General features: G+C 58.0%; 1 protein-coding gene across 2 annotated transcripts in view; it reads right to left on the bottom strand.

Moving 5' to 3' along the window:
- The window catches only part of AMBRA1 (autophagy and beclin 1 regulator 1), a 764,496-nt gene that overhangs the window by 405,378 nt on the left and 335,263 nt on the right, over positions 1-23,855 (bottom strand). The gene's annotated exons all lie outside the window — the stretch shown is intronic.

Here is a 23,855-nt window from a genome sequence, read left to right as displayed (position 1 = left end):
CAACTGGGAGAAGGAGAAGAGAGGCAAGATGAGAGGATGGAGGAAGGACATCCTGGGAGAGGAGAGGCAGGATGAGAGAATGGAGAAAGGACAACTGGGAGAGGGAGAAGAGAGGCAAGATGTGAGGATGGAGGAAGGACATCTGGGAGAAGACAGGCAAGATGAGAGGATGGAGGAAGGACATCCTGGGAGAAGAGAGGCAAGATGAGAGAATGAAGGAAGGGCATCCTGGGAGAAGAGAGGCAAGATGAGAGAATGGAGAAAGGACAACTTGGAGAAGAGAGGCAAGATGAGAGGATGGAGAAAGGACAACTGGGAGAAGGAGAAGATAGGCAAGATGAGAGGATGGAGAAAGGACAACTGGGAGAAGGAGAAACGAGGCAAGATGAGAGGATGGAGGAAGGACATCCTGGGAGAAGAGAGGCAAGATGAGAGAATGAAGGAAGGGCATCCTGGGAGAAGAGAGGCAAGATGAGAGAATGGAGAATGGACAACTGGAGAAGGAGAAGAGAGGCAAGATGAGAGGATGGAGAAAGGACAACTGGGAGAAGGAGAAGAGAGGCAAGATGAGAGGATGGAGGAAGGACATCCTGGGAGAAGAGAGGCAAGATGAGAGGATGGAGAAAGGACATCCTGGGAGAAGAGAGGCAAGATGAGAGAATGCAGAAAGGACAACTGGGAAAAGGAGAAGAGAGGCAAGATGAGAGGATGGAGGAAGGACATCCTGGGAGAAGAGAGGCAAGATGAGAGAATGGAGAAAGGACATCCTGGGAGAAGAGCGGTTAAGATGAGAGAATGGAGAAAGGACAACTGGGAGAAGGAGAAGAGAGGCAAGATGAGAGGATGGAGGAAGGACATCCTGGGAGAAGAGAGGCAAGATGAGAGAATGAAGGAAGGACATCCTGGGAGAAGAGAGGCAAGATGAGAGAATGGAGAAAGGACAACTGGGAGTAGAGAGGCAAGATGAGAGAATGGAGAAAGGACAACTGGGAGAAGGAGAAGAGAGGCAAGATGAGAGGATGGAGGAAGGACATCCTGGGAGAAGAGAGGCAAGATGAGAGAATGGAGAAAGGACAACTGGGAGAAGAGAGGCAAGATGAGAGAATGGAGAAAGGACAACTGGGAGAAGGAGAAGATAGGCAAGATGAGAGGATGGAGGAAGGACATCCTGGGAGAAGAGAGGCAAGATGAGAGAATGAAGGAAGGGCATCCTGGGAGAAGAGAGGCAAGATGAGAGAATGGAGAAAGGACAACTGGGAGAAGAGAGGCAAGATGAGAGGATGGAGGAAGGACATCCTGGGAGAAGAGAGGCAAGATGAGAGAATGAAGGAAGGACATCCTGGGAGAAGAGAGGCAAGATGAGAGAATGGATAAAGGACAACTGGGAGAAGAGAGGCAAGATGAGAGAATGGAGAAAGGACAACTGGGAGAAGGAGAAGAGAGGCAAGATGAGAGGATGGAGGAAGGACATCCTGGGAGAGGAGAGGCAGGATGAGAGAATGGAGAAAGGACAACTGGGAGAAGGAGAAGAGAGGCAAGATGTGAGGATGGAGGAAGGACATCTGGGAGAAGACAGGCAAGATGAGAGGATGGAGGAAGGACATCCTGGGAGAAGAGCGGTTAAGATGAGAGAATGGAGAAAGGACAACTGGGAGAAGGAGAAGAGAGGCAAGATGAGAGGATGGAGGAAGGACATCCTGGGAGAAGAGAGGCAAGATGAGAGAATGAAGGAAGGACATCCTGGGAGAAGAGAGGCAAGATGAGAGAATGGAGAAAGGACAACTGGGAGTAGAGAGGCAAGATGAGAGAATGGAGAAAGGACAACTGGGAGAAGGAGAAGAGAGGCAAGATGAGAGGATGGAGGAAGGACATCCTGGGAGAAGAGAGGCAAGATGAGAGAATGGAGAAAGGACAACTGGGAGAAGAGAGGCAAGATGAGAGAATGGAGAAAGGACAACTGGGAGAAGGAGAAGATAGGCAAGATGAGAGGATGGAGGAAGGACATCCTGGGAGAAGAGAGGCAAGATGAGAGAATGAAGGAAGGGCATCCTGGGAGAAGAGAGGCAAGATGAGAGAATGGAGAAAGGACAACTGGGAGAAGAGAGGCAAGATGAGAGAATGGAGAAAGGACAACTGGGAGAAGGAGAAGAGAGGCAAGATGTGAGGATGGAGGAAGGACATCTGGGAGAAGACAGGCAAGATGAGAGGATGGAGGAAGGACATCCTGGGAGAAGAGAGGCAAGATGAGAGAATGGAGAAAGGACAACTTGGAGAAGAGAGGCAAGATGAGAGGATGGAGAAAGGACAACTGGGAGAAGGAGAAGATAGGCAAGATGAGAGGATGGAGAAAGGACAACTGGGAGAAGGAGAAGAGAGGCAAGATGAGAGGATGGAGGAAGGACATCCTGGGAGAAGAGAGACAAGATGAGAGAATGGAGAATGGACAACTGGAGAAGGAGAAGAGAGGCAAGATGAGAGGATGGAGAAAGGACAACTGGGAGAAGGAGAAGAGAGGCAAGATGAGAGGATGGAGGAAGGACATCCTGGGAGAAGAGAGGCAAGATGAGAGAATGGAGAAAGGACAACTGGGAGAAGGAGAAGAGAGGCAAGATGAGAGGATGGAGGAAGGACATCCTGGGAGAAGAGAGGCAAGATGAGAGGATGGAGGAAGGACATCCTGGGAGAAGAGAGGTTAAGATGAGAGGATGGCGAAAGGACAACCTGGAAGAAGGAGGAGAGAGGCAAGATGAGAGGATGGAGGAAGGACATCCTGGGAGAAGAGAGACAAGATGAGAGGATGGAAAAAGGACATCCTGGAAGAAGGAGAAGAGAGGCAAGATGAGAGGATGGAGAAAGGACAACCTGGGAGAAGAGAGGCAAGATGAGAGGATGGAGAAAGGACAACTGGGAGACGAGAGGCAAGATGAGAGAATGCAGAAAGGACAACTGGGAGAAGAGAGGCAAGATGAGAGGATGGAGGAAGGACATCCTGGGAGAAGAGAGGCAAGATGAGAGGATGGAGGAAGGACATCCTGGGAGAAGAGAGGCAAGATGAGAGAATGGAGAAAGGACATCCTGGGAGAAGAGCGGTTAAGATGAGAGGATGGAGGAAGGACATCCTGGGAGAAGAGAGGCAAGATGAGAGGATGGAGAAAGGACAACCTGGAAGGAGAAGAGAGGCAAGATGAGAGGATGGAGAAAGGACATCCTGGGAGAAGGAGGAGAGAGGGAATATGAGAGGATGGAGAAAAGACATGCAAGCTTTGGGCTCTGAGCTCAAAGAGAGGTCAAAGGACCACAAGATAATATCAGCTCAGGACCCACTCTGCCATCAGACTAGCCCCTATCGCACCTCAACTCCACATGGCCATCAGAAGATCACAATACCCTTTGAGCTCAGTCTCCATTCAGCTGTCAGACAACAGGCCTCTATCCTACCTCAACCCCACATGATCAGAAGTTCACAACACACTTTGAGCACAGCGCCCACTCGGCTACCAAACACACAAGCCCCTATCCCACCTCAAGCCCACATGGCCAGAAGACAACAACACCCTCTGAGCTCAGCGCTCAACCAGTTATCAAACTAGCCCCTACCCTACCTCAAACCCACACGGCCATTAGAAGACCACAAGAACCTATCATATCAAATCTCATATGATCATCAGAAAAACTCACACCCACATGGCATTCAGAAGGCCACAAGACTCTTAGTGCTCAGGCACTCGGCCTATCAACTACGTACACCATAAGGCCATCAAAAGAACAGAGGTCCCCATCTTAGCTCACGTGTTATAAGACAACAGGTCCTAATTAGGACCCCATATGGTTAACAGAACACCACAGGTCCATATGATGTCAGACTCCTCTCAGCCAAAAGATAACAGGTCTATCAACTCAAGACCCCACATAGCCATTAGAAGACCACAGGCCCCCAAGATCTCGTAGCCCACTAGGACATCAGAAAACAGGTCCCTATCAAAATCCCAAATGATGATCATAAGTCTACAGGCCCCTTTAAGCTCAGCCCACTAGGCTGTAAAACAATAGGTCCCTATCAAGACCACAAATGACCATCAGAAGACCACAGGTCCATACGATTTCAGAACCCAACCGGCCCTCAGACAAGTCCATATCAGGACCCCACCCGCCATCAGACAAGTCCATATCAGGGCCCCACCCGGCCATCAGACAAGTCCATATCAGGACCCCACCCGGCCATTAGACGAGACCATATCAGGACCCCACCCGGCCATCAGACAAGTCCATATCAGGACCCCACCCGGCCATCAGACAAGTCCATATCAGGACCTCACCCAGCCATCAGACAAGTCCATATCAGGACCCCACATGGCCGTCAGACAAGGTCCATATCAGGGCTCCACATGGCCGTCCGACAAGTCCATATCAGGGCCCCACATGGCCGTCAGAACACCAAAGGTGCCTACGATCTATAACTATCTTGTATACATATCTTGCCCTAACGTAGGTTTTATTTATCTTACTATACAGTAACCCCTGTGAAAGAGCAAAGGGCATTGGAACACTTAACTGCATTAAAGTATTGACTTCCATATCAAACTGAATTGTTCATGAGCCTGCACACCGCAGCAAGGCTAGAGGGGCAAAGAACCGGTACTTGAATGTACTTAGAAATGTAACTGAATGTAACATTGACCCACACAAGGAGCACCACTGCGGGTGCATTTCATGGGACTTCATGTGCTTGACCCATGTGATGATTCATTGGCATTATGAAATGCACCTGCCCCTTTGAAACCGTGGTCAAAACTACACGATAAAAGCATGCGATTGGAATGTACTTTCAGATTTAGGGGATTCTTCTTTTCAACACAGGCGGCCTGCAAGCAGCTGCAGTGCGCGGGCGGCCTGCAAGCAGCTGCAGTGCGCGGGCGGCCTGCAAGCAGCTGCAGTGCGCGGGCGGCCTGCAAGCAGCTGCAGCGCGCCGGCGGCCTGCAAGCAGCTGCAGCGCGCCGGCGGCCTGCAAGCAGCTGCAGCGCGCGGGCGGCCTGCAAGAACCTGCAGCGCGCGGGCGGCCTGCAAGAACCTGCAGCGCGCGGGCGGCCTGCAAGAAGCTGCAGCGCGCGGGCGGCCTGCAAGAAGCTGCAGCGCGCGGGCGGCCTGCAAGAAGCTGCAGCGCGCGGGCGGCCTGCAAGAAGCTGCAGCGCGCGGGCGGCCTGCAAGAAGCTGCAGCGCGCGGGCGGCCTGCAAGCAGCTGCAGCGCGCCGGCGGCCTGCAAGCAGCTGAAGCGCACCGGCGGCCTGCAAGCAGCTGCAGCGCGCGGGCGGCCTGCAAGCAGCTGCAGCGCGCGGGCGGCCTGCAAGCAGCTGCAGCGCGCGGGCGGCCTGCAAGCAGCTGCAGCGCGCGGGCGGCCTGCAAGCAGCTGCAGCGCGCGGGCGGCCTGCAAGAACCTGCAGCGCGCGGGCGGCCTGCAAGAACCTGCAGCGCGCGGGCGGCCTGCAAGAAGCTGCAGCGCGCGGGCGGCCTGCAAGAAGCTGCAGCGCGCGGGCGGCCTGCAAGAAGCTGCAGCGCGCGGGCGGCCTGCAAGAAGCTGCAGCGCGCGGGCGGCCTGCAAGAAGCTGCAGCGCGCGGGCGGCCTGCAAGAAGCTGCAGCGCGCGGGCGGCCTGCAAGAAGCTGCAGCGCGCGGGCGGCCTGCAAGAAGCTGCAGCGCGCGGGCGGCCTGCAAGAAGCTGCAGCGCGCGGGCGGCCTGCAAGAAGCTGCAGCGCGCGGGCGGCCTGCAAGCAGCTGCAGCGCGCCGGCGGCCTGCAAGCAGCTGAAGCGCACCGGCGGCCTGCAAGCAGCTGCAGCGCGCGGGCGGCCTGCAAGCAGCTGCAGCGCGCGGGCGGCCTGCAAGCAGCTGCAGCGCGCGGGCGGCCTGCAAGCAGCTGCAGCGCGCGGGCGGCCTGCAAGAACCTGCAGCGCGCGGGCGGCCTGCAAGAACCTGCAGCGCGCGGGCGGCCTGCAAGAAGCTGCAGCGCGCGGGCGGCCTGCAAGAAGCTGCAGCGCGCGGGCGGCCTGCAAGAACCTGCAGCGCGCGGGCGGCCTGCAAGAAGCTGCAGCGCGCGGGCGGCCTGCAAGAAGCTGCAGCGCGCGGGCGGCCTGCAAGGTGGCTGCAGCACGCGGGCGGCCTGCAAGGTGGCTGCAGCACGCGGGCGGCCTGCAAGGTGGCTGCAGCCTGCGGGCGGCCTGCAAGGTGGCTGCAGCACGCAGGCGGATGCAAGGTGGCTGCAGCACATGGGCGGATACAAGGTGGCTGCAGCACACGGGCGGATACAAGGTGGCTGCAGCATACGGGCGGATGCAAGGTGGCTGCAGCACACAGGCGGATGCAAGGTGGCCTGCAGGAAGCTGATGCACACAGGTGGACTGCAAGGAGCTACTGCACCAAAATCTCCTACAAGGAGCTGCCGCACAGATGCAGCAGTGAGACAGAACAGGGCATGGATCTTTGTAAGTGAATTCGTCCAGTGTGTCCTACCCCTGGTGGTGGGCAGGAGTATGGTCAGGTGAGCAGCATGCTGGGCTGCAAGAGTGCTGACTGCAACGAGGTCTGGGGGTGCATGAGTGACCAGAGTGCTGCTCTTATGCTGCACGAGGTTGCAGCGCTCGACAGCGTGGGGGACCGAGTGCGCGTGCGCAGCTGGCATTGGTCAGGTTGCTCTGTACTATTCTCCAGGTCCATGTGGGATTACCGGTGAATGCTGAACCATGACCCTAGATGTTGTGCTGGATACAGAGATGCAGACAAGAGTTCAGGACAGTCGTGGAGGGACAGCTGAGGGAGTGGGGACACCACAGATCCAGGCGACGCTCTGGATTCAAGTCAACCCTGACGTCAGCTACTGTAATGCAAGGCATTGCTTATAATGCTTGAGAGTGTCCAATCCCAAGTCTGCTAAAAGCAGAGCACACAGCAGGGGGTGGCTATATTAAAATGACCCATTAACAACAACTGCAATGTTGCAAGGTTTACAGATATTCGTCAGTATCAAGTTGTATTGATCTCTCGTGCATTGCTTGAAGGGTTGAGTGATCGGATTCATGAGGGTTGATGGCGGACCCGTGGCGACTTCTTGTTTGCTGGTTGGGTGGAGAAGCAATCCCGGGTTTGCTCTGGTGACCGATAACCAGAACATGTGTCATCAGGACGTCAAGCAAGGTAAAACTTTAGTTCAAGGCCTACATTGATCACAGCGGGCTGTGAAGGACCTAGATTTCAGTGGTTTCTTGTGTGTCAGTTTTGGGTGGAGGGGCTCATATGTATCACAAAAGAGAAGGCATAAAACAGAGACAAATACCACGGAGGCAGCGTGTAAAGAGAAGCAGCACACATGACATTTGAGAAGAGGAGTAGCACCAACAGCAACGCAGTGAAATGAAACTACACATAGACAGAGTACTGCACAGGCAGGTAGCGAGTAGCAGCTCACACCAGCCAATGTGGGCCAACGGTACACTAGCTGCCAGTGCGGAGCACAGGCCGCCGTGAGGATCCCGGGCGCACAGGCCGCCAGCGTGGAGCACGGGCGCACAGGCCGCCAGCGAGGAGCACGGGCGCACAGGCCACCAGCGAGGAGCACTGGCGCACAGGCCACCAGCGAGGAGCACTGGCGCACAGGCCACCAGCGAGGAGCACTGGCGCACAGGCCACCAGCGAGGAGCACTGGCGCACAGGCCGCCAGTGTGGAGCAAGGGCGCACAGGCCGCCAGCGTGGAGCAAGGGCGCACAGGCCGCCAGCGAGGAGCACTGGTGCACAGGCCGCCAGTGAGGAGCATGGGCGCACAGGCCGCCAGCGAGGAGCACGGGCGCACAGGCCGCAAGCGAGCACGGGCGCACAGGCCACCAGCGAGGAGCACTGGCGCACAGGCCGCCAGCGAGGAGCACTGGCGCACAGGCCGCCAGCGAGGAGCACTGGCGTACAGGCCGCCAGCGAGGAGCACTGGCGTACAGGCCGCCAGCGAGGAGCAGAGATGCACAGGCCGCCAGTGGGGAGCACAAGCCACCAGCGAGGAGCACGGGCGCACAGGCCGCCAGCGTGGAGCATGGGCACACAGGCCGCCAGCGTGGAGCACAGGCGCACAGGCCGCCAGTGTGGAGCAAGGGCGCACAGACCACCAGCGAGGAGCACTGGCGCACAGGCCACCAGCGAGGAGCACTGGCGCACAGGCCGCCAGCGAGGAGAACAGATGCACAGGCCGCCAGTGGGGAGCACAAGCCACCAGGGAGGAGCACGGGCGCACAGGCCGCCAGCGTGGAGCTCGGGCGCATAGGCCGCCAGCGTGGAGCACGGGCGCACAGGCCGCCAGTGTGGAGCAAGGGCGCACAGGCTGTCAGCGTGGAGCAAGGGCGCACAGGCTGCCAGCGAGGAGCACTGGTGCACAGGCCACCAGTGAGGAGCATGGGCGCACAGGCCACCAGCGAGGAGCACGGGAGCACAGGCCGCCAGCGAGGAGCACGGACGCACAGGCTGCCAGCGAGGAGCAAAGGCGCACAGACCGCAAGCGAGGAGCAAAGGTGCACAGGCCGCCAGGGAGGATCCCGGGCGTACAGGCTGCCAACAAGGAGCACAGGCGCACAGCCACCAGCGAGTAGCACGGGCGCGCATGCCGCCAGCGTGGAGCACGGGCGCCCAGGCCACCAGCGAGGAGCACGGGCACACAGGCGGCCAGCGCGGAGCACGGACGCACAGGCCGCCAGCGCGGAGCAATGGCGCACAGGCCACCAGCGAAGAGCAAAGGCGCACATGAGAGAAGGTGGCCTGATATATGCTGTCCACTAGTTCTAGTGGGCACCTTGTATCAGTCCAAACAACCCCTTATGGTGATAGGTTAAAGACAACCTTATGTGAAAGCTATCCTAGTGGTAGCTATGGAGAGCAGCCTTCAGGCTAAGTCTTAAAGGAATGTAAAGCAGCATGTTTTACCAGTCTATAACCTCTTGAATGATCAAATGAAAAGAGAACCACACCAGGTATATATTCAAAATATATGTATTTAAGATAAATCAAACCCCTCTAGTTTCTTTATGAGACTGGAGTTTGAAGTACTTCAGTTACAAGTGTTTAAACATCAGTAAAAGCACAAATACACGTTTGGGCCCTAGGGGCGTACCAAACCATATACTAAGAAAGTGGTATAAGAATCACGACTGAAATAGGCAAGGTGCCTATCACCTCTAGAATCGCTGGGACCCCAGGGAACCACCCAAGGAAGGGACGTCGGGGACCCACAGGAGCCGTATGCAGTGTGGAAACACAACCGCGGGTTCCTATTACTTTCTATGGGGAATGTCGCGGTTGGAATTTTAAAGATTAGGGACACTTCAAATCGAACTAGGACCAAACCCTTTTGGACTAAGAGAGTTCTAGGGATAGCACCCTCGAGAGTACCGGAGTACTTGAGTTACCTCACCCAGGAAAGCCGGGTGCATAGGTACCTTTTGGTGTCGGGTCGCGTCGTCGATTCCAATGGAAGCCTGCAAAGAACTGCTGCTGCCGAGAAGAGGAGAAGAGTCCGGAGAGAAGCCTGGAGCTGGGATGTAAGGAACCTGAAAGCAGTGGGGACAGAGTCTGGGTTACCTGCCAATGACCTAGGGCAGGATGGACCAATGCCCACAGATGTCGGGTGCTTCAGGTGAGTTGTCGAGTGTCTTGACACTTCAGCCACAAGGTCCAGGAGCCGTCGACGAAGTCCACAAGTCGGATTCGAGCTGTCCCACGAAGTCTGTCGAGTGCTGCGGTGTCGGCGACCAGGAAGGACCCAACAAGCCTTGGCAACGGCAAGTCTCAGGAAATCAGAGAAAGTACTGCGGTGCAGACCAGCAAGGTCTGATGGACTCACCCAGTGAGGGTAAGTAAGAGCAAGTCTGGAGCAACCAGAAAAGCACAGTTAGAAGTGGAGTTGCCTTCGTGGGGACCTGCTAGCTAACGGGCTAGTGATCGCGAAGGAGCCTCGAGTGGTCGCACTTGGAGCTGGCCCACGGGTCACTCGTGGGGTGGAGGCCAACAATCTTCGGTGCAGGAGGTGCTCAAGGCTGGGGCTACTCGGAGCCCAAAGCACAACTTCAAGGATGACCAGAAAGGTGTTGTTGCTGCAAAAGTTCACAATGTCAAGGTGTCACGGTTCCACGTTACCCACGATAGCCCCGGGCCTCAGCTTTGCTGTGGACTCAGGGTAGTCTCGGGGAAGTCTGGAAATCCACCTCTGGTGATGCAGAGACTTCGGCATCCGACGGGAGCTTCAGCAATGCAGACCGGTCAGTTGCTTCTTTGGTGCCTGCCAAGCAGGGGAGTCACTCCTTGACCCCAAGGGAGATTTCTTCCATGTTCTAGTCGAGATAGAAAGTCGAAGGTCCAGGATATATGTTTCAGAGGTTCGTCCAGGGTAATCTAAAGTCCTAGGGACGGGGTTCCTATACTTATACTAAGTTTAGGGGATGGACTACCTCTAAGGCTCCACCTATGGGTGGGCATGGGGTGGGGGTGGTTACTCCCCTTCCCCTTTGTCCAGTTTCACGCCAGAGCAGGGGCTGAGTGCCCCTGCAATTGAACCGGGCTATGCACAGGGACACCTTGTGTGCCCCAGGCAGTGTCTCAAAAGCATTCTGTGAATGCACCAACCCTGCCCCAATACACATCTGCCTGACAGGAAACCTATTGTTCAGCCCTCCCCTGCCGGAGTTTCCCCCAGCAGCAGGAGGCCAGACCCGTGTCTGTGGCAGTGGCATCCATTTTGTGATGCCTGGGCTTTGAAAGGATTTAACCGTGTTTAGCCAGTGTGAACATGTCTCTCCCTCTAGAAGGGTGGAATGCTACCCCCGCCGCCAGAACTGGCGGGGGGTGGGTAGTATGCCAAAGCGTTTGACACCAAACACTACATGTTTTGATGCAGCCATTCCAACCGCGAGGTTATAATGCACTTAAGAGTATATGGTATGGCTGTATCACAGAACAGCCATAAGAAAGTATATCCGAATGCTGCAGAGGGGCTCAGCTCATACTTGGGCACCCTCTCACACAAAACCAAGCACTCTGCCTTCAGGATTGTCAAGGCCTGCCATAGGAGTGGCTTATAGGTTTATATGTGTCTGTATAAGGTAGTGATATAGGTAGCCTATACCACAGTAAGGGGTGCGCGCACACCCTTACCCAGGTTGCAGTAGGAGACCAGTGGTGTCATTTTGGAGTGCTTCCCAGAGGTGGCATAACACATGCTGCAGCCCCTGGTAGGCTTCTGAGGTACATATGCCCTAGGTACATAGTATACCATATACTAGGGGCTTATAAGGCACTCCAGAATCCAATTAGATATGTACCTAATGTACATGGAAACCATTTTAGAGAGGAAGCAGCTAGGCTGGGGTCCTGATTAGCAGGGCCACAGCCAGAATAAAGTTGAAAAATAGTGAAACACCAGCAAAAAGTGGGGGTACCCATGTGAAGCAGATCCTCCTACTCTCCTACAGCACAGGCCACCAGCGAGGAGCAAAGGCGCACAGCCCACCAGCGAGGAGCAAAGGCAAACAGGCCGTCAATGAGCAGTAGGGGTGCCAGCGAAGATCTCGGGCTCACAGGCTGCCAACGAGGAGCACAGGCGCACAGCCGCCAGCAAGGAGCACAGGGGCACAGCCGCCAGCAAGAAGCACAGGCGCACAGCCACCAGCAAGGAGCACAGGCCGCCAGCGAGGAGCACAGACGCAGAGGCAAGCAGCGAGGAGCAGGGGCGCACTGGCTGCCAGCTGGGAGCATGAGTGCATAGGCTGCCAGCGAGGAGCACGGGCGCACAGGCTGCGAGCAAGCAGCAGAGGTGCACTGGCGGTCAGCGTGGAGCAGGGACACACTGGGCGCCAGCGAGGAGCACAGGCGCACAGGCTGCCAGCAGGGGCAATGGTGCACAGGGCGCCAGCGAGGAGCAATGGCGCACAGGCCGCAGCGGAGGAGCAATGGCGCACAGGCCGTCAGCAAGGAGCAGGTACAGACAGCCCACCAGCGTAGATCAGGGGGAGCACAAGCCACCAGCGAGGAACAGGGGAGCACAAGCGAGGAGCAGGAGAGCAGGGGAGCACAGGCCACCAGCGAGGAGCAACCACATATAGGCTGCCAGCGGGGAGCACAGGCGCCCAAGCAGCCAGCAGGGAGCAAAGGCGCTCAGGTGCCGGCGAGGAGCAGGGGCGGACAGCCTGCCGGCGAGGAGCAGGGGCGGACAGCCCACCAGCGAGGAGCAGGGACGGACAGCCCTCCAGCGAGAAGCAGGGGCGGAGAGCCTGCCAGAGAGGAGCAGTGGAGCACAAATTGCCAGCGAGGAGCAGGGGAGCACAGGCCGCCAGCAAGGAGCAGGGGAGCACAGGCCGCCAGCGAGGAGCAGGGGAGCACAGGCCGCCAGCGAGGAGCAGGTGAGCACTAGCCGCCAGTGAGGAGCAAAGGCGCACAAGCACCCAGCGAGGAGCAACGGGTGCACAGGCCGCCAGTGAGGAGCACTGGGCGCACAGGCTGCCAGCGAGGAGCACTGGGCGCACAGGTCGCCAACGAGGAGCACTGGCGCACAGGCCGCCAACGAGGAGCAGAGATGCACTGGCCGCCAACGAGGAGCAGAGGTGCACTTGCTGCCAATGAGGAGCAGAGGTGCACTGGCCGCCAACGAGGAGCAGAGGAGCACTGGCCGCCAATGAGGAACAGAGGTGCACTGGCCGCCAGCGAGGAGCTAAGACGCAAAGGCCGCCGGTGAGGAGCAGAGGCTTCAAAGCAGTCGGCGATAAGCATGGGCTTACCGGCTGCCAGCGAGGAGCAGGGAGAGCACACGCCACCAACAAGGAACACAGCGCACAAGCCACCAGCGAGGCGCAACAGCACACAGGCCGCTGGTGGGGAGCCAAGGCCCACAGGCAGCCGGTGGGGAGCAAAGGCGAATAGGCTGCCAGCAAGAAGCAGGGAGCACAGGCCACCAGCGAGGAGCAGGGGCACGCAGAGGCCGCCAGCAAGGAGCAGGGGTGCAAAGGCCGTCCGCGAGGAGCAGGGGCGCAAAGGCCATCAGCGAGGAGCAGGGGCGCAAAGGCCATCAGCGAGGAGCAGGGGCGCAAAGGCCATCAGCGAGGAGCAGGGGCGCAAAGGCCATCAGGGAGGAGCAGGGGCGCAAAGGCCATCAGCGAGGAGCAATGGGCGCACAAACTACCAGCGAGGAGCACGGGCGCACAGGCCGCCTGTGAGGAGCATGAGTGCACAGGCCTCCCAGCCTGATTTGCTGGAGGGGAATGTTGGCAGGGCTATCCGAGGCTTGCGCGGTAGCATGGGTTTCTGGAGTACGCTCCCACTTTCGTGCGCTGGGAGGGTAGCGCTGCTGAAGATGGTGGTGTTACCCCGCCTCCTATACTTTTTTCGCAGCCTGCCCATATGGATACCTGCGTCGTTCTTCGGCACAGCTCCAATGGCTCACGCAGGCGGTGGCTAGGGAGTATAGAGGCCCGGAGGGCCCACAGGGTAGGGTGATTCCGTGCCATGTGCTCGCATTCATAATCCTTCAGCAGCGGCTGGACCTTACCCAGCTTACTCTAGAGGAACGCACCCTCAGGTTGTGCTGGAACCGGTGCCAGAGGAGGGCCGCCATAACTCACCCCTATGCCCCGGAGATCCCCCTGGGTATGTGCACGGCGCTCCCGCATGGGGGCGATTGGTCGGGGCTAGCCGCTTGGGAGGAGCTGGGCGTTCAAGTAGTGGGTGATTTATTCAGAGAAGGGGTGCTGCTGCCCTTCCAGGACTTGCAGGACTCTTGTGGGCTCCCGCGGGGGGATTATTTACTTCATGCAGCACTAGTAGCGAGCATCCAGAGGCATTGGAATATGGGGCTCTCGGAGCCACCGATCACCGCGGGCTGCCAATTTGTAGTAATGGCGGCAGGGACGACCAAGGCCATTACATGCCTCTACCGCAGACTGTCGACGGAATGCCTACGGCCTCTTGATGCGTTGAGGGATAAGTGGGAAGCGGAACTCGAGAAGTCGATCCCCGAGACGACATGGTCCACGCTGGTGCGGCGGGCCTGGAAGGGAACGCGTAATGCCCGGTTTCAGCTGGTTCAGTTTTTTACGCTACACAGGGCTTATCTGACGCCGGTTAAGATATTGCAATATTTCGGGGGCGCCCATTCTCAGTGCCCGCGGTATGGGGGAGATGGGGCTGATTTTCGCCATATGTTTTGGTCCTGCGCGCAGTTGGGTGACTACTGGGAAGCTGTTATGGAGTGCCTGAATCCGGTGACAGACCGCTCTATTGCCCCGGAAATGGGGGCCTGCTTGTTGCTCTGGTTTCCCCATACCCGCCGAACGAAGGTTACCAGCAAGTTCTACGACTTAGGGTTGATCATGGCTAAGAGGCAACTGACTATGCACTGGAAATCACGGGCGGGGCCTAGCTTTTTGAGGTGGAGGACGGCGTTTGTGAGATGGGCAGGCGCAGAGGGTACACTCCGGTTGCAATTAGCCCTTCGGAGGGATGACGAAAAGGCACTGGCGACGGTCCGAGCATGGGAGGCGTTGGTGGTGGAGCTTCAGGGGCTGATGTCTGATGCAGGGGGCGAGGGGAGCACTTCTGACCGACAAGAGGAAGTGGCGAGCGGGGAGTAGGAGGGGAGCAGTGGTGAGAGCTGGATGCATAAAGTGTGGGTTGACATGGGGGACAAGCCCGAGTTGCCTAGGGAAGGTTGAGCACCCGTACATGATTCATTGTAAGGTGGGGGCACATCAGGAGGGGGAGAGGCAGAGGGGGGCACACTGACGTGGGTGGTGGGAGGGAGAGGGAGGGGGGGCTCCACGTGGGAAGGGTGAATGATCTTTTGCATACTTGGTAGCAATGCTACATGTAACAGTCTCCGTTGGAAGGGGGGGGGCAGTGGAGAGCTGTGTTGAGTTGTTGTTACGAAAACAATAAAAAATGTTTAAAAAAAAAAAAATGGGTGCACAGGCCGCCAACGAGGAGCAGAGGTGCACTGGCCGCCAGCGCAGAGGACAGGCAAACAGGCCGCCAGGGGGGAGCAGGGACGCACAGGCAGGTTGCTCCAGACGTGCCCGGACTCCCCAGAGCTTGGAGAGTCTCCTGGACCTTGCTGGTCCTCACCGTAACTTGTTTCCTCTGCCCGCTTGGGTTGCATTTGCCACGGCTTGCTGGTGTTTAATCCGGACACTGACCCCTCAGCACTCGACATCCTTCGTGGGACAGCACACCTCCGGACTTTGGTTGTCGTCGACGTCTCTTGGTCGCCGTGGCTGCAGAGTCAAGCATCCTACCTTCACACCTACAGCACCTGACTTCGGTGGGCATTCGCCTACCAAGCCCCTGGTCACCCTGAAGTGACCCAGACTCTGTCCCCTCTGCTTTCAGGTTCTTCTCACGTCGGATCCAGGCTTGGATTCCACTGGACACTTTTCATCTTGCCAGCAGCAGCACTTATTCGCATCACGCCATTGAAAACGACAAGGGTTTTCAACACCACCTGACCCCTATGCACCTGGCTCCTCTGGGATAGGTAACACGGGTACCTCGGTACTCACAAGGGTGCTGGCCTTAGAACCTTCTATGTTTGAAAGGGTTTGCTTGAAATCCTCTCCAAAGTGTCCTTAAATTGTAATTTTCCAACCGTGACGTTCCCCTAGAATTGTACGGAGCTCGCTGCACCCGTCCTCCGTGGGCTCCCTATGTCACTCCTTTGGGTGGTTTCTCGGAGACCCAGCGATTCTAGGTGCTCTATGCACTGTGTCTAGTGAAGTCGTTGTTATACCATTTGTTTAGTATATGGTTCGGTCTTCCCCTGGAGCCCGCTGTGCATTGTGCTATTTACTGTCGTTCTATTGATTAAGTATTTTGTGCCTTGTGCTCTAATCTCGTAAAGAGGTTAGTAGAGTGTTTAGTAATAAATACATATATTTTATATAACACTTGTGTGGTTCTCCTTTCATTTGGTTACTCAGGAGGTTCTGATCTGGTAAAACAAGCTGCTTTACATTCCTTCAAGATTAAGCCTGAAGGCTGCTCTCCATAGCCACCACTAGGATAGCTTTTATAAAGGTTATCTTTAACCTAATCACCATAAGGGTTGTTTGGACTGGTACAAGGTGCCCACTTTAATTAGTGGACAGCATATACCAGGCCAACTTATCATAAAGGCCGCCAGCGAGGAGCACGGGCGCACAAGCCGCCGAGGAGCAGGGGCGCGCACAGCTAGTCAGCGAGGAGCAGGGGCACCCAGGCCGCCAGCAAGGAGCAGGGGCGCACAGGCCGCCAGCAAGGAGCAGGGGCGCACAGGCCGCCAGCAAGGAGCAGGGGCGCACGGGCCGCCAGCAAGGAGCAGGGGCGCACAGGCCGCCAGCAAGGAGCAGGGGCGCACAGGCCGCCAGCAAGGAGCAGGGGCGCACAGGCCACCAGCAAGGAGCAAGGGCGCACAGGCCGCCAGCAAGGAGCAAGGGCGCACAGGCCGCCAGCAAGGAGCAAGGGCGCACAGGCCGCCAGCAAGGAGCAGGGGCGCACAGGCCGCCAGCAAGGAGCAGGGGCGCACAGGCCGCCAGCAAGGAGCAGGGGGCGCATAGGCCGCCAGCAAGGAGCAGGAGCGCATAGGCCGCCAGCAAGGAGCAGGGGCGCATAGGCCACCAGCAAGGAGCAGGGGCGCACAAGCCGCCGAGGAGCAGGGGCGCGCACAGCTAGTCAGCGAGGAGCAGGGGCACCCAGGCCGCCAGCAAGGAGCAGGGGGCGCATAGGCCGCCAGCAAGGAGCAGGAGCGCATAGGCCGCCAGCAAGGAGCAGGGGCGCATAGGCCACCAGCAAGGAGCAGGGGCGCACAAGCCGCCGAGGAGCAGGGGCGCGCACAGCTAGTCAGCGAGGAGCAGGGGCACCCAGGCCGCCAGCAAGGAGCAGGGGTGCACAGGCCGCCAGCAAGGAGCAGGGGCGCACAGGCCGCCAGCAAGGAGCAGGGGCGCACAGGCCGCCAGCAAGGAGCAGGGGCGCACAGGCCGCCAGCAAGGAGCAGGGGCGCACAGACAGCCAGCGAGGAGCAAGGGTGCGCAGGCCGCCAGTTAGGAGTAGGGGCGCACAAGCTGCCAGCGAGGAGCAGGGGTGCACAGGCCGACAGCACGAGCCAATGGCACCCAAGTCGTTAGTGAGGATACATGGAGCACAAGTCACCAATAAGGAGGAACAGCGCAAAGGCCATGTTCAGCCACGCAAGTATGTCTGTGCCAAGAAAGATATTCAATGGCCTATCTGTACATAGCTCAGAGGGTAATAAAAGGCTTATCACTGTGCTAGCATAATTCAGCTAGAGCAAAGAGACATACACATGAACTGGTGTGATATCAGGGGTGGGGGAATCATATCGCCCGACGCCCGAACCATGTTGTTTATATTGACGGGCAAGAAGATTTATTGTCTATTTATGTCCGACGGACATGTAGACATTAATCACGTTTTAATCACGTTAAAACAACAAGCTGTGGGCACTCTGGGGCTCACAGCCAATCCGAAGCTTGCAGAGAGCCTTTGGCGGCATCTGATTGGCTAGCAGCCCATGACTGGGCTCTAGCCAGTGATTGGCTGGGGGAGTGAAACGTCACTCAGCCTCTGCAAGCAGTAGTCCGTGGCCGCCACGAGGCTTGCAATAAGCATTCAGGTAAAATAAGCAGTTTTGCCCGCTTGAATTGTGTGATATTGTGACGGAGGTGCTGCGATTTTCTTTTATTTATATTTTTCGCAACCGTGCGTGGGTAGATTAATTAGTACAAAAGCCTAGGCCTGGCCCGCCTCGGCGCCTCAGATGAGGACGTCTAAAAAGCGTATCGCAAGCAGGCGCGCTGCGCTACCACCGCTTCATGGGGGAAACACCCATTACAACGAATTCAGATTCACGCGCTGCCATCGCAACGCGGGTTTAACATCGCGGGTCCGCAGCCTTTATACCGCAGATGGAAATAGAGCTGCAGATTAATGCTTTCAAAAGAGACATCCGTTGGTGACTTGCAATTTATAACTTAAAGTCCTAATATAGAATAGTGAGCTATTAACTTTCAGCCCAGAACTGCATAAACACACCGACAAATATACATTACACAATTGATTAATGTTGCAAAGAGGGTACATTTGGCGAAAAAACGATTCTTATTATTAAAGGAAGCTCCCAACTTTGCTGTTTCTTTTTCGATACAACTTACCGATTCGCAAGGAACGTAGGGCTCACGTCTGGCCAGCTGCAAAAGTGAGGGGGAAATGGCAGGAGGCACGCTGGCTGACACCTTTTATATCCTACCCATACGTTTTTACAAGGGTGACGGTAAATTAGTACATTACGTATGGTTTGAAATGTACGTATTTTGTGGGAATAAATACACAGCCAACACAAATCAGAGAAAACACGGTCTACAGCTCCAAAACAATACAACAGGGACCACTGATGGGAACTCACCTTCAAAACAAGGACCTTATGTGGAAAGACAATGTTAAACACTGATGAGCACTGTCCAGGCAACATGAGTAGAGACACTGTTTTCAATACAGAGTAGGCTGGGTGGGTGGGTGGCAGCACCAGTGACGGGCCAATCCAACATACATCAAAGTTACATAAGGGACAGGAAGCTAGAATTGATGAGCGAGGCTAAACCAGAAATGGCATATTGCATGACATGATCACAGCGGAGAGATGGGCTTAAGAGAGGCAAAAGCAGAGACATGGGCTTAAGAGAGGCAAAAGCAGAGACATGGGCTGAAGAGAGGCAACAGCAGAGGCAGGGCGGAAGAGAAGAGACAGCTGGGGAGGGACTGAAGATGGGCTAATGGAGGGAGAAGGGCTGAAGAGAGGCAACTGGAGGAGGCAGGGCTGAAGAGAGGCCACTGGAGGAGGCATGGCTGAAGAGAGGCCACTGGAGGAGGCATGGCTGAAGAGAGGCAACAGCAGAGGCATGGCTGAAGAGAGGCAACAGCAGAGGCATGGCTGAAGAGAGGCAACAGCAGAGGCAGGGCTGAAGAGAGGCAACTGCAGAGGCAGGGCTGAAGAGAGGCAACAGCAGAGGCAGGGCTGAAGAGAGGAGACAGCTAAAGAGGAACTGAAGACGGGCTACTGGAGGGAGAAGGGCTGAAGAGAGGCCACTGGAGGAGGAAGGGCTGAAGAGAGGCCACTGGAGGAGGCAGGGCTGAAGAGGCCACTGGAGGAGGCAGGGCTGAAGAGAGGCCACTGGAGGAGGCAGGGCTGAAGAGAGGCCACTGGAGGAGGCAGGGCTGAAGAGAGGCGACTGGAGGGAGAACGGCAGAAGAGAGGCTACTGGAGAGAGAAGGGCTGAAGAGAGGCCACTGGAGAAGGCAGGGCTGAGGGGAGGTCACTGAAGGAGACAGGGCTGAAGAGAGGCCATTGGAGGGAGAAGGGCTGAAGAGAAGTCACTGAATGAGGCAGGGCTGAAAAGAGGCCACTGGAGGAGGCAGGGCTGAAGAGAGGCCAAGGGAGGAGGCAGGGCTGAAGAGAGGCCAAGGGAGGAGGCAGGGCTGAAGAGAGGCCAAGGGAGGAGGAAGGGCTGAAGAGAGGCCAAGGGAGGAGGAAGGGCTGAAGAGAGGCCAAGGGAGGAGGAAGGGCTGAAGAGAGGACGAGAGGCCAAGAGAGGAGGCAGGGCTGAAGAGAGGCCACTGGAGGAGGCAGGGTTGAAGAGAGGCTACTGGAGGGAGAATGGCAGAAGAGAGGCTACTGGAGAGAGAAGGGCTGAAGAGAGGCTACTGGAGAGAGAAGGGCTGAAGAGAGGCCACTGGAGGGAGAAGGGCTAAAGAGAAGTCACTGGAGGAGGCAGGGCTGAAGAGAGGCCAAGGGAGGAGGCAGGGCTGAAGAGAGGCCAAGGGAGGAGGCAGGGCTGAAGAGAGGCCACTGGAGGAGGCAGGGCTGAAGAGAGGTCACTGGAGGAGGCAGGGCTGAAGAGAGGCCACTGGAGGAGACAGGGCTGAAGAGAGGCCAAGGGAGGAGGCAGGGCTGAAGAGAGGCCAAGGGATGAGGCAGGGCTGAAGAGAGGCCAAGAGATGAGGCAGGGCTGAAGAGAGGCCAAGGGAGGAGACAGGGCTGAAGAGGGGCCAAGGGAGGAGGCAGGGCTGAAGAGAGGTCACTGGAGGAGGCAGGGCTGAGAGGAGGCCACTGAAGGAGGCAGACCTGAAGAGAGGCCACTGGAGGAGGCAGGGCTGAAGAGAGGCCACTGGAGGAGGCAGGGCTGAAGAGATGCCACTGGAGGAGGCAGGGCTGAGAGGAGGCCACTGAAGGAGGCAGACCTGAAGAGAGGCCACTGGAGGAGGCAGGGCTGAAGAGAGGCCACTGGAGGAGGCAGGGCTGAAGAGAGGCCACTGGAGGAGGCAGGGCTGAAGAGAGGCCACTGGAGGAGGCAGGGCTGAAGAGAGGCCACTGGAGCAGGCAGGGCTGAAGAGAGGTCACTGGAGGAGGCAGGGCTGAGAGGAGGCCACTGAAGGAGGCAGACCTGAAGAGTGGCCACTGGAGGAGGCAGGGCTGAAGAGAGGCCACTGGAGGAGGCAGGGCTGAAGAGAGGCCACTGGAGGAGGCAGGGCTGAGAGGAGGCCACTGAAGGAGGCAGGGCTGAAGAGAGGCCACTGGAGGAGGCAGGGCTGAAGAGAGGCCACTGGAGGAGGCAGGGCTGAAGAGAGGCCACTGGAGCAGGCAGGGCTGAAGAGAGGCCAAGGGAGCAGGCAGGGATGAAGAGAGGCCAAGGGAGCAGGCAGGGATGAAGAGAGGCCAAGGGAGCAGGCAGGGATGAAGAGAGGCCACTGGAGAGAGAAGGGCTGAAGAGAGGCCACTGGAGGAGGCAGGGCTGACGGGAAGTCACTGGAGAATGCAGGACTGAAGAGAGGCCACTGGAGGAGGCAGGGCTGAAGAGAGGCCACTGGAGGAGGCAGTGCTGAAGAGAGGCCACTGGAGGAGGCAGGGCTGAAGAGAAGCCAAGGGAGGAGGCAGGGCTGAAGAGAAGCCAAGGGAGGAGGCAGGGCTGAAGAGAAGCCAAGGGAGGAGGCAGGGCTGAAGAGAGGCCAAGGGAGGAGGCAGGGCTGAAGAGAGGCCAAGGGAGGAGGCAGGTCTGAACGGAGGCCAAGGGAGGAGGCAGGTCTGAAGAGAGGCCAAGGGAGGAGGCAGGTCTGAAGAGAGGCCAAGGGAGGAGACAGGCTGAAGAGAGGCCAAGGGAGGAGACAGGCTGAAGAGAGGCCAAGGGAGGAGGCAGGGCTGAAGAGAGGCCAAGGGAGGAGGCAGGGCTGAAGAGAGGCCAAGGGAGGAGGCAGGGCTGAAGAGAGGCCAAGGGAGGAGGCAGGGCTGAAGAGAGGCCAAGGGAGGAGGCAGGGCTGAAGAGAGGCCAAGGGAGGAGGCAGGGCTGAGAGGAGGCCACTGAAGGAGGCAGACCTGAAGAGAGGCCACTGGATGAGGCAGGGCTGAAGAGAGGCCACTGGAGGAGGCAGGGCTAAAGAGAGGCCACTGGAGGAGGCAGGGCTGAAGAGAGGCCAAGGGCGGAGGCAGGGCTGAAGAGAGGGCAAGGGGGAGGCAGGGCTGAAGAGAGGCCAAGGGAGGAGGCTGGGCTGAAGAGAGGCCAAGGGAGGAGGCTGGGCTGAAGAGAGGCCAAGGGAGGAGGCAGGGCTGAAGAGAGGCCACTGGAGGAGGCAGGGCTGAAGAGAGGCCAAGGGAGGAGGCAGGGCTGAAGAGAGGCCAAGGGAGGAGGCAGGGCTGAAGAAAGGCCAAGGGAGGAGGCAGGGCTGAAGAAAGGCCAAGGGAGGAGGCAGGGCTGAAGAGAGGCCAAGGGAGGAGGCAGGGCTGAAGAGAGGCCAAGGGAGGAGGCAGGGCTGAAGAGAGGCCAAGGGAGGAGGCAGGGCTCAAAAGAGGCCAAAGGAGGAGGCAGGTTTAGAAGAGAGACCAAGGCAGGAGGCAGGGCTGATGGAGGAGGCAGGGCTAAAGAGAGGCCACTGGAGGAGGCAGGGATGAAGAGAGGCCACTGGAGGAGGCAGGGATGAAGAGAGGCCACTGGAGGAGGCAGGGATGAAGAGAGGCCACTGGAGGAGGCAGGGATGAAGAGAGGCCACTGGAGGAGGCAGGGATGAAGAGAGGCCACTGGAGGAGGAAGGGATGAAGAGCGGCCACTGGAGGAGGCAGGCCTGAAGAGCGGCCACTGGAGGAGGCAGGCCTCAAGAGAGGTCACTGGAAGAGGCAGGGCTGAAGAGAGGGCACTGGAGGAGGCATGGCTGAGGAGAGGCCACTGGAGGAGGCAGGGCTGAAGAGAGGCCAAAAGAGGAGGCAGGGCTGAAGAGAGGCCAAAAGAGGAAGCAGGGCTGAAGAAAGGCTAATGGAGGAGGCAGGTCTGAACAAAGTCCAAGGGAGGAGGCAGGGCTGATAAGAAGCCACTGGAGGAGGCAGAGCTGAAGAAAGGCCAAGGGAGGAGGCAGTGCTAAACGGAGGCCGAGGGGGGAGGCAGGGCTGAAGAGAGGCCAAGGGAGGAGGCAGGGCTGAAGAGAGGCCAAGGGAGGAGGCTGGGCTGAAGAGAGGCCACTGGTGGAGGCAGGTCTGAAGAGAGGCCAAGGGAGGAGGCACGGCTGAAGAGAGGCCAAGGGAGGAGGCAGGGCTAAAGAGAGACCAAAGGAGGAGGCAGGGCTGAAGAGAGGCCAAGGGAGAAGGCAGGGCTGAAGAGAGGCCAAGGGAGAAGGCAGGGCTGAAGAGAGGCCAAGGGAGAAGGCAGGGCTGAAGAGAGGCCAAGGGAGAAGGCAGGGCTGAAGAGAGGCCAAGGGAGAAGGCAGGGCTGAAGAGAGGCCAAGGGAGGAGGCAGGCTGAAGAGAGGCCGAGGGAGGAGGCAGGGCTGAAGAGAGGCCAAGGGAGGAGGCAGGGCTGAAGAGAGGCCAAGGGAGGAGGCAGGGCTGAAGAGAGGCCAAGGGAGGAGGCAGGGCTGAAGAGAGGCCAAGGGAGGAGGCAGGGCTGAAGAGAGGCCAAGGGAGGAGGCAGGGCTGAAGAGAGGCCAAGGGAGGAGGCAGGTCTGAAGAGAGGCCAAGGGAGGAGGCAGGGCTGAAGAGAGGCTACTGGAGAGTTAAGGGCTGAAGAGAGGCCACTGGAGGAGGCAGGGCTTAGGGGAGGTCACTGAAGGAGGCAGGGCTGAAGAGAGGCCATTGGAGGGAGAAGGGCTGAAGAGAAGTCACTGAATGTGGCAGAGCTGAAGAGAGGCCACTGGAGGAGGTAGGGCTGAAAAGAGGCCACTGGAGGAGGCAGGGCTGAAAAGAGGCCAAGGGAGGAGGCAGGGCTGAAAAGAGGCCAAGGGAGGAGGCAGGGCTGAAAAGAGGCCAAGGGAGGAGGCAGGGCTGAAGAGAGGCCACTGGAGGAGGCAGGGCTGAAGAGAGGCCACTGGAGGAGGTAAGAGGCCAAGGGAGGAGACAGGCTGAAGAGAGGCCAAGGGAGGAGGCAGGCTGAAGAGAGGCCAAGGGAGGAGGCAGGCTGAAGAGAGGCCAAGGGAGCAGGCAGGGATGAAGAGAGGCCAAGGGAGCAGGCAGGGATGAAGAGAGGCCAAGGGAGCAGGCAGGGATGAAGAGAGGCCAAGGGAGCAGGCAGGGATGAAGAGAGGCCAAGGGAGCAGGCAGGGCTAAAGAGAGGCCAAGGGAGGAGGCAGGGCTGAAGAGAGGCCAAGGGAGGAGGCAGGGCTGAAGAGAGGCCAAGGGAGGAGGCAGGGCTGAAGAGCGGCCAAGGGAGGAGGCAGGGCTGAAGAGAGGAGGCAGGGCTGAAGAGAGGCCAAGGGAGGAGGCAGGGCTGAAGAGAGGCCAAGGGAGGAGGCAGGGCTGAAGAGAGGCCAAGGGAGGAGGCAGGGCTGAA

The sequence above is a fragment of the Triturus cristatus genome, chromosome 3_1 (assembly GCF_964204655.1).
Source record: "Triturus cristatus chromosome 3_1, aTriCri1.1, whole genome shotgun sequence".
Taxonomy (NCBI): domain Eukaryota; kingdom Metazoa; phylum Chordata; class Amphibia; order Caudata; family Salamandridae; genus Triturus; species Triturus cristatus.
This window is presented reverse-complemented; position numbering and strand designations above follow the sequence as displayed.